The sequence below is a fragment of the Petaurus breviceps genome, unplaced genomic scaffold (assembly GCF_028583685.1).
Source record: "Petaurus breviceps papuanus isolate PSGF00001 unplaced genomic scaffold, PetGlider_PUasm1.0 78, whole genome shotgun sequence".
NCBI classification, from domain to species: Eukaryota; Metazoa; Chordata; class Mammalia; order Diprotodontia; family Petauridae; genus Petaurus; species Petaurus breviceps.
The window spans coordinates 3262062-3275147 of NW_027186502.1; the positions used below are offsets into that span (position 1 = coordinate 3262062).

At 37.8% G+C, this 13086-nt stretch overlaps 1 pseudogene; it reads right to left on the bottom strand.

Moving 5' to 3' along the window:
• Positions 1-341: 341 nt before the first annotated feature.
• Positions 342-13086, bottom strand: part of LOC138175603 (polyadenylate-binding protein 4-like) — a 32010-nt pseudogene continuing 19265 nt past the window's right edge.

Below are 13086 nucleotides of genomic sequence, written 5' to 3' on the forward strand. Positions count from 1 at the left end.
TAAATGAATGTTAGCTTTTATTATAAAAAAGCATTCAGCTCAGAGTGATGCTGACCCAACATGGGGGCAGCAGGTTTCACTTTGTAGGACCAGCAGGAAAGAAGGTTACTCACCCCGCCCCATAATGAACTAGCTCTAGGAAGAAGGAAGGAGCTGGAGGTCTCTCCTAATGGTAAAGTGCCAAATGGGAAAACATTTACTCTTTAAAAGGAGCTTCCTTCTCTTCCTAAGTTCATTGGATCCTGAGTCCTTCTATATCCTATGCTGTGAGAAGTTCCAGGTCCAAAGACCCTGAGTCTTCACCCAATAACTGCATGTCTGAGTTGAATATTAATTGGTGACTATGTCACCCTAGGACTCCTGGGTTCACTGAAGTCCATGTACTTGTCCAGAATTTTCTGAATCTGGAAATATCTGCAAAAGTACATTAGGAGATGGTTATTATACAGTGTTTTGTTGTCTCTATAGAGTCAATGCTAAGAGTGAAGAAATTTTAGAGTTAAGTGGGTTCTGCTTGTCCTGTGGGAAATGACTCCATTGCATAATGGGTACACATAAGGACACAGTGAAGAAGTGGGGTTTGCCAGACATGGTAGCACGAGAGCTGGTTGGACATTGAGTAATTCACCTAGATATTGAATTGCTCTGCATAACCAGGAAGAAAGGTGGAGGGGAGGGGTGGGAGAGTATTCCCTTTATTGGATCCCCAGGGAGGTTGGTACTGGTTAAGCCCTTCCAGATGATTGTTGAATTGCAACAACAACATTTTGACCATGGAACTTGTCCAACTGGGATCCTCCCTTAATAGGTTTGTGCTAGTGGCACCAAATGGTGCTGAAAATGATCAATTCCTTCCTTGAAGTCAGGGATTTTTTTTTTTTTTTTGGTCCTTAAATCACCTGCACACAGCTCTGGGCCTGGTAAATATTATACATGTACAAAATACTTTTGAACTGAAGTGGAAATTTCCCTGAACTTGGAGTTATAGGATATAGGTAGGTTTGTTTCCTGGTCTGCCATGTAATACAATGGTAACTTTGGGCAATTCATCCGTTAGGTTTCAGCATCTTGCAAAAGAGGAAACTAGATAACTTTAATTGTCTGGGCCACTAAGTCTGTGGTACTAGGAGCCCGTGATCTACAATTCCTTAAGTTTATTTCAGGCATGACAGACATTCATATCCTTTGACATAGCTATCATCTCCCCCTGTGTTTTTCTTTTTGCAGACTGAACATCCCATTTTTTTTCACATTTTCATTAAGGCATGAACTCAAGCTTTTTAAAATCCTGGCTGACTGCTCTGGATCTTCTCTGCAGAGAGCCCATCCTACCTTTTTTGTTGATCAGGCTACTTGTCTGTGACCTCAGTCTTCCCCTTAGGGCCATCCCAGCATTAGCTTGAGATCTATTCTTTACCACTGGACTGTTTATAGTCCATTGGAGACCACCCACAGGCTACAAACACATGCCACTGCCACCTCTGACCCTGACTGGGCTAGGACAACCTTTTATTTGGTCCTGCCTGCTAGGGGTTGGAATGTCTGGGCCTCACTGGACACTGCTTCAATGTCTGCTATAAGCTCAGGTTTTGAGGAAGGGCTGTGCAAAGTCTTATCATCTTCCTCCCTCAATGGACTTCATTCTGTCCACAGATACTCATTTTGAACTCATTTCAATGGTGAGCATATTCTCACCCCTTTCTACTGATTTTGAAGTCTCAAATGCCAGTAGAAAAACCCAATTCCTAATCTCTATCTCTTTCTTATGATCACCTTCAACCCTAGCCCCTCAAACTCTTGCTATAAATTTGCTTCTTCCACTGTGCTCTTTGAAGTTGAGATGCCTGTTTCCTTCCATTGCCTCTTTCAGACTCTCCAAGCACCATCACTCAACAGACCTACCTTTGAGGTCCATGCTGTTCAAAGTTATCACTGGATCTGGGTCTTCATGGCTCTTATTTATAGATCTCCAGAACATTCCTCTTCTTTCCTTATGAGGTCAGTGCCCAGCTCACACTCTTTATCTCTACTATAACTCCTGCCCCCAGAATAAGCAACTTCAACATTCATATTGATGATCCTTAAAATACCCCAACCTCACAGTCTAATAATCTTAATATGTTCTCATGACATCTTTCTCTACTTCCATTCAGTCCCACAATATAGAATCATACCCTTGATCATGCATTCACCTACATAGCACAATCCTATGCTCATGAGCTAAGATTATTTTACCTGATCATCTTTTATCATTCAGTGTTTTCCTAGACTTCATGATCCCTGCCTCCTTCTTTGTCCTCATCCTGACCTCCAATCTCCTGAACCATTGGTTCTTCCACAGTTCATCATCCCAGCACTGGCTACATTGTCTTCTTTTCCCTATCCCTACCTATTGATGAATTAATTCAAATCTATAATGTCTTCTATAGTCTAATCCCTTGTCCCATTTTATTATTAATGATAATGCCTTACCAAAATTCAACCTTGAATTCCTTTCATCATCTGCCTCCTTTGTTCCTATTCATACAATAATATTGGGCAATTCATCCGTTAGGTTTCTACATCTTGCAAAAGAGGAAACTAGATAACTTTAATTGTCTGGGCCACTAAGGCTGTGGTACTAGGAGCCCATGATCTACAACTCCTTAAGTTTATTTCAGACATGACAGACATTCATATCCTTTGACATAGCTACCATCTCCCCCTGTGTTTTTCTTTTTGCAGACTGAACATCCCATTTCTTTCACATTTTCATTAAGGCATGACCCGTTTCCTTCCCATTGCCTCTTTCAGACACTCCAAGCACCATCACCAACAGACCTACCTTTGAGGTCCATGCTGTTCAAAGTTATCACTGGATCTGGGTTAAATAAAGTTGGAAAACATCAGCAACAGGGTCCAGTACAAATTTATGTTGCATAAAAGCCACTGGACTTTCACTATAGCCAGGAAAGACTTTTTACTATCCTAATAACATTGTTATTCAACTCACCATATAGGCAGTTCCAAAACATTCTCTTCCTCCTTCAAGTCACTCATTACCTCTCCCAAAGAGTCAGCTCAGGACCTTGTCTCATTCTTCACTGAAAAAATTGTGGCCATTTTCTAAGAGCTCCAATCTTCTTATCTGTTCTTCCTTGTTTTATTTCACTCACATATCTTGCCCCATTATTTACTCTTTCACCTTTGTTTCACATGAAGAGGTATGAGAAGTTCTCTTCACCAAGGCAAATCCACCTACTCTTTATTCTACCCTGATCCCCTCATACTCCATCAATGCCATTCTCTAGGATGGACTTCCTACTACATTGTTATGTAATCTATTCAGAATATAACAGGAATGAGTGTCCCATGAAAATATAAGATATCAGCAGTCAAATGGCAAAACGATTATAAATTTTAGATAAGAAAGTGGGAGGAGGGGAATCTTGTCTTCATCTGGAATTAATAGAATCAAATAGCATATAGTATTCCTTTAGGGGCTGGTTCTATTTAGGTCACAACTGGACTATTAGCCAAATATAGAGTCCTTCCTATTTGTTTCTTAAATATGTCATCTCATTTAAAAAATGGTTTGAATACATGATAGGATTTTTTTTTTGGCCAGGAATTCTTGGAACAATGAACAAGTACCTATCCTTGCCATCAGTTTCACTGCTTCAATATCCTAAAATGGGTGGATGTGAGTCAAACAAAATTCTCACATGAGATTCTAAGGGATTATTTAGGGGAAATGGTTATATGATTGAGTTAACAAAAAATTCTTAATTATAGCCAATTATTGTCTCTAATAAAAAATCCTATCTTAAGGGATCCATATTCTGCTATAATATCAGCTTTAAAATATATTAGCTAATAGCTAACGTTCACATTAGCTTTATGAAGTTAATATAAAGTTTATAAAGGGCTTTGCAAATATTATCTCATTTTCAAGAGACAAATGTTAGATTCATACCTGGCATTGAAAAAGTCACCAACTATAGGAGAGTCCCCCACCAGGATCAATGCTCCATGTAATTCTTCAGTACAACAACCTTTCCGGGGGGTGATTGCCACAGATTTCACAGTTTCTGTTGAACCCAAATCTACCATCCACCAGGGATTGACCTCTTGTTGTGTATGAATACAAGTGCCTTTTTCAAAATCACCAAGTAGAGACCCATCTACAGCTCTCTCAGGAGACCCAGAGGGACTGGAAATGCTGGACTGGAAGCACTGGAGCTGAATGATGATATAAGTAAGAGTAGAAGTCAGTTAACAATCAGAAGCAAAGTGAAGACTCCGTTAGAGGAATGAAGAGTTGTCATCTCCACCCAGGGACAAAATAAATCCTAATATTTTAATGAAGTGATATAGACCACACAGTCATCATTCACTGACATTGCTAATACCTGTCACTCTTACTTTTATGAGTACACAATACATTCCAATAAAATGTACTAAACTAATAAATCTTTCTCTTCTAAGTAGAAATGTGGAAATGAAAATCAAGCCTACGTGACGATTTGCATAGAACTCACATTTCTCTATTTTATTTGGTTTGTGAAGACCTGACTTAATACCAAAAGTGATTTTTTGCTTCTTTCATCCTGATATTTATTTATTTTAATAACACACAATTAGAAGGTCAAAAATGATGCTTAAGGTGAAGTGCAAAGTGGTTTAGGCCATTGTGGATCTTGTTCCCATGTTTCATCTGCTGGCTTTCATAAACAGTTACTTAATTTCCCTGGTAACTGCAGTCTAAATATGATACAAACTACAATCTTTTGTGTGGTAAATTCTTTAAATTAAGGGACACATCCTGAGCATTTTAACTTGTTCTTTTGCTATAAAGGAGATGTATCCTGTCTAGAAACTTTAAGGGAAAAATAAGCCAATTAATTCCGGTTAGTTACATACATAATATTCCAGGTAAAATTTACAAGAACTAAAAAATATTGAAAATTTTTTTCAAATATCTACTTATTAAAAATACAAATGGATCCAATAGGAGAATAGGTCAACTTATTAAATGCTTTATAGTTCTGATGGTGGTTCTCATTGTATTCATCCTTCTCATCATGCTTAACACAATCTCTAGAGTTCTTTCTAAAAGGTAACTTGGAATATAAGATGCATCCATACTTTGTAAGCTGCATGTGAATGCTGAGGGGAATTAGAGGAAGGAGTAAACAAAAAATAGAAAGAGAAGAAGAAGCTGACTAAAAATTGGAAATATCTTTAAAAGTAAAAAAGTTTGAGGGAGTAGTATCGAAGAAGAAGAGTACACATTTCACAAAACTTTTTTTTTTGTCAGAATTAGGCTACCTAAACAATATCTGATTTGAGCAAAGAAATTCTGTAACCACAATATGGCTGATACTTTGTAGTGAAAAAAAAAAATGATACTCACCAAAGTTGTTCTCTGTGAGATCAAAATTATAGTAAGAACCATGAGAACCATGACTGGTTGTCTGTTGGTCATCACCGGAAGTAAATAAGGAAGAATAGTGGAACACATTGTTCTCTGAATTCCAGGTTTTTCCAAAGACTTTCACATCACAAAATGATAAAACCTTTTCTCTCCCTGGTTTTGTTGTTGTTACATATCTTCCATTCATTTCTTCACAGCTGAAAGCATGTTTTATCCCTAGACCCAAGGAAGGAATGAAGGCACATCTGGAGAGAAACAATATTGTTATTTGTGAGAATTTTGTTGAGATTGTACTTTGTGTGGGAGGAAAAGAAAAGATGAATTATTTAACCCTTGGTGTTATTATGACTCTGTTGTGCAATAGTTTAGTTCTATTTATTTCTTAATAATTAAAAAAAAGCCCCCTGAAAATATGATTTTTAAAAACCCAAATATAACATGTTTGGACACAAGTTTTGGTCTTTAGGTCCTAGTTTAAGGAAAAAAAGTAAATTCATTGACTTTATGGTCCCAAACATATCTAAAGGAAGAGGAGTAGAGAGTGGAGAAGGGGAGCACAGAGTGTAGCAACCAAGAAGTAAGCATGCTGAAGATTATGCAAGGATTGACTTCACTGGCCTCAAATTTTCATTTCTGCTGTATGTAAATTTATTTTCAGAAATGTCATATTTGAAACATAATTCTTCAATTCATTACCAACCCACCAACTTTTAAATGACAAAACTTAGGTCAATACCCGGCATTCCACTTTCCTTCCTGATCAGGTGAATCTCCCACCAGGATCAGGGTTCCTTCTATCTGTTCAGGACAGCAATCTTTTCGATTGGTGATTGACACAGATCCTAGAGTTTGTGTTGAACCCAAATCTATCATCCATCAAGGGTCATTCTCTTGTAGGGTTTGAACACAATAGCCACTGTGAACAGACCCATCCATAGGTTTCTCAGGAAACTGGGAAGAAATGAAGACACAGGACTGAAAGGTTGGTCTTTGTTTTGATAGTACTGGACCTGAAGTGATGAGAAAAGTGAGACGGAATGTTAGAGATCAGGTGGTAAGTGCATCTTAGGGGACAATTTGTGTATAGTGTAGCTTATTGTAGTGGAAAGATTGTTGGCTTTGAATTCAGAAGACCTGGATTTGAGTTCCAGTTCTGACACATACTATGTGTGAGACCTTGGACAAATTCTTACATCACCGTGCACTTCCCTTTCCTCATCTACAAACTGAGGAGGTTGGATTGACTCTAAGTCCTCTGAGGATTTTTTAAACTTTATATCTCAGATCTTATGACTTCATGTTTAGAAGGAAAAGTCACTCCAGAGACAAAGGAACATTTTGTAACATGGATCAATCACTTGAAATCGTAGTCAGTATATGTCACTCTTAACTTTGTTATCTATTACTATTTATGATTACAAAATGCCATGTATTATATGCCATGGATCTCATTTTTTTCTACAGATTTGTAGGAAAGAAGAAACACAATATCTACATGGATGTAGATATTACCCCAGGGATGTCAGTTCTGCAAAGTATTTAGCTCTTGGAGACCTAAAGGTCAATTTCTAGTTTCCAGTGTTCTAGCCTGAGGGAAAGATTTTCAACCTTTATTAAGTCATCCACCATATTGACTATCCCTCCCAACTTTTTTGTCATTTGCAAATATGACCAAGGTCTCTCTCTCTCTCTCTCTCTCTCTCTCTCTCTCTCTCTCTCTCTCTCTCTCCTCCCCACTCTGTCTCTGTCTTCTCTCCCCCTTTTCTCTGTATCTGTAATTATATATATATATATATATATATATATATATTTCCAAAATCACTGATTAAAAAAGCCAAACTAAATAAGGATGAGGAGAGAAGCCTTACCCAGGCAATTCCCTCCAGAAGAACATTTATTCATTACTATTTATAATTTATTGCTTGTTTGTTTGTCCATCTATCTCAATTTTCACTTCTTCTCCAATTTCTAAAATAAACAAATGGCCTTCCTTCATGTATCTGAACTAAATGTTTAGTCTAAGTCATAGGGAAGGGAAAGGGATATTGATTGGACATTTAATTTTTTTTTGGCTAAAGGGAACTCTGTGGAGAGAAAACTTCCTCCACTAACATGGAGTTGGCACTTCTCTGAGACAAAAGAGTTTTAGAGTTTCTTGGGTCATTGAGAGATCAACTGATTTGCCCAGGTTCATATAGCCAGTATTTGTCAGAGGTGAGACTTGAACCCAGTTCATCTTGGCTTTGTGGAAACTAGCTTTCTATCCACTAATCCAAATTGCCTCCCAGTGCAGCAGACACACAAGGCAAAGTAGGCACGACTTGCTTCTCACTTCCTAACTGCTTTTCTCTATTCCAAACCCAACACTTTCTACTAAAATGTTTATCTGAGTCCAACATATGATCTTTATCATTGTCACTCTTCCTAAAAAGATGAAAATAGGAGTGGATGAAAATCAATGAACCTTAGGTTCAAATGATCAAGTTGCAATTAAATGCTTGGGAGATAGAAGGTTCATGTGTCTTAGACACAGAAGTGAGGTCTCAGGCCTGTGTTGGTGCTGTTCTCAGGGCCTCTTCTTACTTTCCTTCTCATTCCTCCCAGGGCTGTCTGTCCTGACAATGGGAACAGTCAGAGTCTTGTGGAAGCACATGGATGACCTTGTGCAAATCACCCTCAGAGACTGGCTGTTTCCCAAACTTTCTGTCTTTCATTATCCATTTTGTATGTGTTACTGAGGAATTTATTGGAACTCTTCTTGAACCTTTTTGTTTTCAGTTTGTACTTATTGGGGTCTCTAGTTTCATGGGATCCTTGACCGATGTATTGCTTTGTCTTTTACTTATTTCAAAGCAAGTAATTTAAGATGTCAAAAGAGATACCATAGCCTCAAACACCTTGGTTTGTTTTCTTTAGTAGTTAGAATTGGCATTATTCCTTCCTAACATGATTTGAGGGATGTTCTTAGGCCTCAAAGTACTTTCCCGACTTATCTACAGAGAGACCATATAATGAATACAAGGACCTTGGATGATAAATAGACTGTCCAGCAGTGTGAAATATCCACCAGTGTCTTCTGAAATCTTAGAGGCACTTTAAGGCCATTTTTATGGTTGGGACTATTTACTAAGGAGGGTAAAGGGGGCATAACTGGAAATGAAAAGACAAATTAAAAGGGATCCTTTTAATATATTCTCATACTCAGAAAAACTCATAGCCAAGTGTTAACTCTGTGAAGAGGGGAAGCCTATATCCATCCTATCTCATGGAAGATGAAAGGATTTCAATAACTTTAACACAAGCAAGAAATAGTAAGGACCTTGCTTTGGGTGCATGAGTCAAGGAAGTCTAGACACTACCTCAACCATCCTTTTGTACCTCAAGTAGACAGAGACTGTAGGACTTCTAATGGCTGAAATGAAGATATATTGACAGCCATGGGGGATAGAGATCAGAGAATCTCACCTTAAAGATTAATAAAAATTTTCAACAAAGGGGAGGAGGAGCTGAATGGAACTCAGCAGATTTTGGTAGTTAAGAAACCTGAAGACTAATGACAAATTGCCAATGAAGTATGACAAATGATATCAAAGGGTAAAGCTATAGTGGGTAACAGCTATGGGAATAGAGCTCAAGATTCCAGAATAGGCTTCTTGGCTTCACAGGAAGTAGGAGAAGACTGGAAATCCTTTGAACGTCTTAGGGTAATCTTTTTAAATGCACAATATCAAATATGTAAAAGTTCAAAATCCAATATATTGATATACAAAAATCTAAAATACTTAAAAAAAAGTTCCTGGACCCCAAAACTCCAACTTTATATGAATCACATTCTCAACTATGAATCTTTTACAGAAGTAATTATAGATTATGTTACTGAATTCCCTATTATGAGGAAAGTATACTCACCAGGTAAGCTAGTGTCATCACTATCTTTGGGTGATGAAGGCCAAGATTCAGGATTGGCTAATGGGACACCAGGAGAGAGTGAACCTGATGCTTTTCCAAAGACTCGTACTTCACAGAAAGATAGAAATGTTCTTCTCTTTGGGTTGACAACACTCACATATCTTCCTTTCATCGTCCCACATCTGAAAAACTCTGCTTTCCCACGGCCCAAGGAACCAATGACTGCACATCTGTAGGCAGACCATATTTTAACTTGGAAAGAATCAAATATGCTGCTTGGAAATATTTACATAAAGCTGGGCAGCTTTGAAAACAATGTGTAGTATTTACTGTATTGGTTTTCTTGAAATGGATACTTATTTTTAAATTTTGAATCCTCTCTTATGGTCTGCTATGCACACGACAATGTTCTTTTTGTTTTCTTTTCTCATTTTGAATTTATGTTTAAATTTAAAAATTTACAAATAAACAAACAAAAAGAAAATATTGACATAGAGGTTAGTCAAAGATGATTAATCCCTTGCCCCACTTATTTTAAAAGATCGGTTCTCAACTAACATTCGACCTGGTTTATACACTGTGAATAATAAAAGTTTGTCCAGATGACCTCACAGAAAGTTGTCCCCAGGGCTGTAAATGACAGCATCATCCACCATATCCTTCAAATACCCATGATAGGAAAGATTCCCCTTCTCCCATATACTCACCTAATTTCCATACCATCTCTGCCATTAGTCACTAAATCTTGTCCATTCTTCCTCTTCTGTGACATGTCCTGGGTTTAACCTTTTTTTTTTTTTTTATCTTCTCTTCCATTCCTAACTCAGTGTCTACAGTTCTGAGCGCATAACTGGCATGTAGTAGAAACTTCAAGATGACTATTGCTTGGAATCATAATTGAATTAAAGCTTTTTGCTCTTATATGGTCTATGCCCACTTCACCCTGGGTGGATACTCAGAAATTATCTTCCAACTAGTCTCTCCAACTCCAGAATCTGCCTCTTTCAGTTCACCCAAGGCACAGCTACAAAGGTCTTCCTTTCTCAAATATAGCTTCTGCCTAGTCATTTTCCTAACCCTAATTACTCCAATTGCCTCTTCTAGACTCTATTACCATCCTTACTCAGCAGTCTTTCCTTTGAGGTCAATGCTACTCAAGTGTATCACCCAGTTTGGATCTTCATGGCCATTATTTATAGGTCTTCAGAACATTCCCCTTCTTTCCTTGATGAGTTCAATGCCTAGCTCATTGTCTTTATCTTCACTACAACTCCTGGTCTCATACTACAGGAATTCAATATCCATTCTGAGGATCCTTCATATACCCGAACCTCTAATATTCTAATGATTTATTATTCTACTTCCCATCAGCTACACAGTATATGATGATAGCCTTGATTATGCATTCCTTTACCTTGTCCATTTCCATGTTTGTAAACAACAAAATTATTTTGTATCATCATTTTTATCTTTCCATCTTTTCCCTGACCTTATCATCCCTGCCTACTTTCTTTGTCCTCATCTGGACCTCCAATCTTTCCAACCATTAGTTCTTTCATAGGCCATCATCCCAGCACTGGTGATTTTTTTTTCTCTTCCCTATCTCTACTTATTGGTGAATCAGGTCAAATCTATATTATCTTCTATAATCAAATCCCTTTCCTCATTTCACTATCAAAGATAATTCCTTGCCAAACCTTAACTTTGGATTCTGCCATCTACCTCCTTTCCCCCATTCACATATTGTTAAACAAAGCTGGAGAACATAAAAAACCCCATACTGACAGTGCATATGACAAATATATGTTATATAATATCCAATTGATAGAAGGCTGTGTCTGGAGTCAAGAAGTTGTTGTCGTTCAGTCATTCAGTCATGTCCAATTCTTTGTGATCCCATGGACCATAGTACACCACACTCTTCTCTACCATGGAAGAGTTAGAGTTGTCTTGAAGTTAGTCCAAGTTCATGTTTGTTGTTTCCATGACACTCTCTATCCATCTCATCCTCTGTCATTCTCTTTTCTGTTTGCCTTCAATATTTCCCAACATCGCTTTCTTTTCCAAAGAGTTCTGTCTTCTCCTTATATGGTCAAAGTATTTATACTTCAGCTTCAGTTTTGATCTTCCAATGAATAGCTTGAGTTCATTTCCTTAAGCACTGACTGTCCAAGGGACTCTTAAAAGTCTTCTACAGTACCACAATTCAAAAACATCAATTCTGCAGCACTCGGCTTTCCTTATAGTTCAACTCTTACAGGCATACACTGCTACTGGAAAAACTATAGCTTTGACTATATGGATCTTTGTGGGCAAGATAATGCCTCTGTTTTCTAGAGTGCTGTCCAGATTTGTCATAGCTTTCCTGCCAAGAGGCAAATGTCTTTTGATTTCATGGCTGCAGTCACCATCTGCAGTGATCTTTGAGTGTAAGATTATAAAACCTAATGCTGCTTCCATTTTTTCTCCCATTTGCCAAGAAGTGATGGGACTAATTGCCAAGATTTTAAAAAAATGTTAAGCTTCAAGTCAACTTTATACTCTCATCTTTCATCCTCATCAAGAAATGTTTTAATCCTTCACTTTCTGCCATCAGAGTGGTACTATCTGAATATGTGAGATTATTGATATTTCTTCTGGCAGCCTTATTTCTGGCTTTTGATTCACCCAGCCTGCCATTCTGTATGATGTACTCTGCAAAAAATAAGGTGATCAGAAAGAACCTTGTTGTTTTTCTTTTCTGATCTTAAACTAATCACTTGTTCCAAGTTAGGCTCTAACTGTTGCTTCTTCACCTACATACAGGTTCCACATACAGGAGACAAGTAAGTTGCTCTGATACTCTCATCTCTTTGAGGACTTAACACATTTTTCTGTGATCCACACAATCAAAGGCTTTAGTGTAGTCAATGAAACAGAAGTATATTCTTTTCTGGAACTCCCTTGCTCTCTCCATAATCTAGATAATGTTGGTTATTTGGTCTTTAGTTTCTCTACCTTTTTGAAAACCAACCTGATCTGGTAATTCTAGGTTCACATATTGGTAAACCCTAGCTTGCAGAATCTTAAACATAACCTTGCTGGTGTGAGAAATAAGACCAATGTTCGTTAATTTGAGCATCCCTTAGCATTGTCCTTCTTTTGGGGGGGGCAGTTGGGGTTAAGTGACTTGTGCAAGGTCACATGGCTAGTAAGCGTTAAGTGTCTTAGGTCGGATTTGAATTGAGTTCCTCCTGACTCCAGGGACGGTGCTCTATTCACTGTACCTAGCCACCCCCACCATTTCCCTTCTTTAGGACTGGGACATAAACCAATCTTTTACAATCCAGTAGCCTCTTCTGAATTTCCCAAATTTGCTGGCATATTGAGTGCAGCACTTTAACAGCATCATTTTTTAGGATTTTAAATAACTCAGCAGACATCCCATCACCTCCACTCCCCTTATTGTTAGCAGTGCTCCCTAAGGTCCACTTGATTTCATTCTTCGGGATGTCTGGCTCTTAATCAGGAACCATGCCACTATGGCTATCACTCATGTTAAGATCTTTCTTGTATAAGTCTTTGGTGTATTCATGCCACTTCTTCTTAATCTCTTCTGCTTTTGTTAAGGTCTTAAATTTTTTGTCTTTTATTATGCCTAGTTTTGCATTAAACATTCTCTTGATATCTCTAATTTTCTTGAAGAAATATCTTGCCTTTCCCATTCTATTTTTTTTTTGCATTGTCCATTTAAGAAAACTTTTTAATCTCTCCTTGCCATT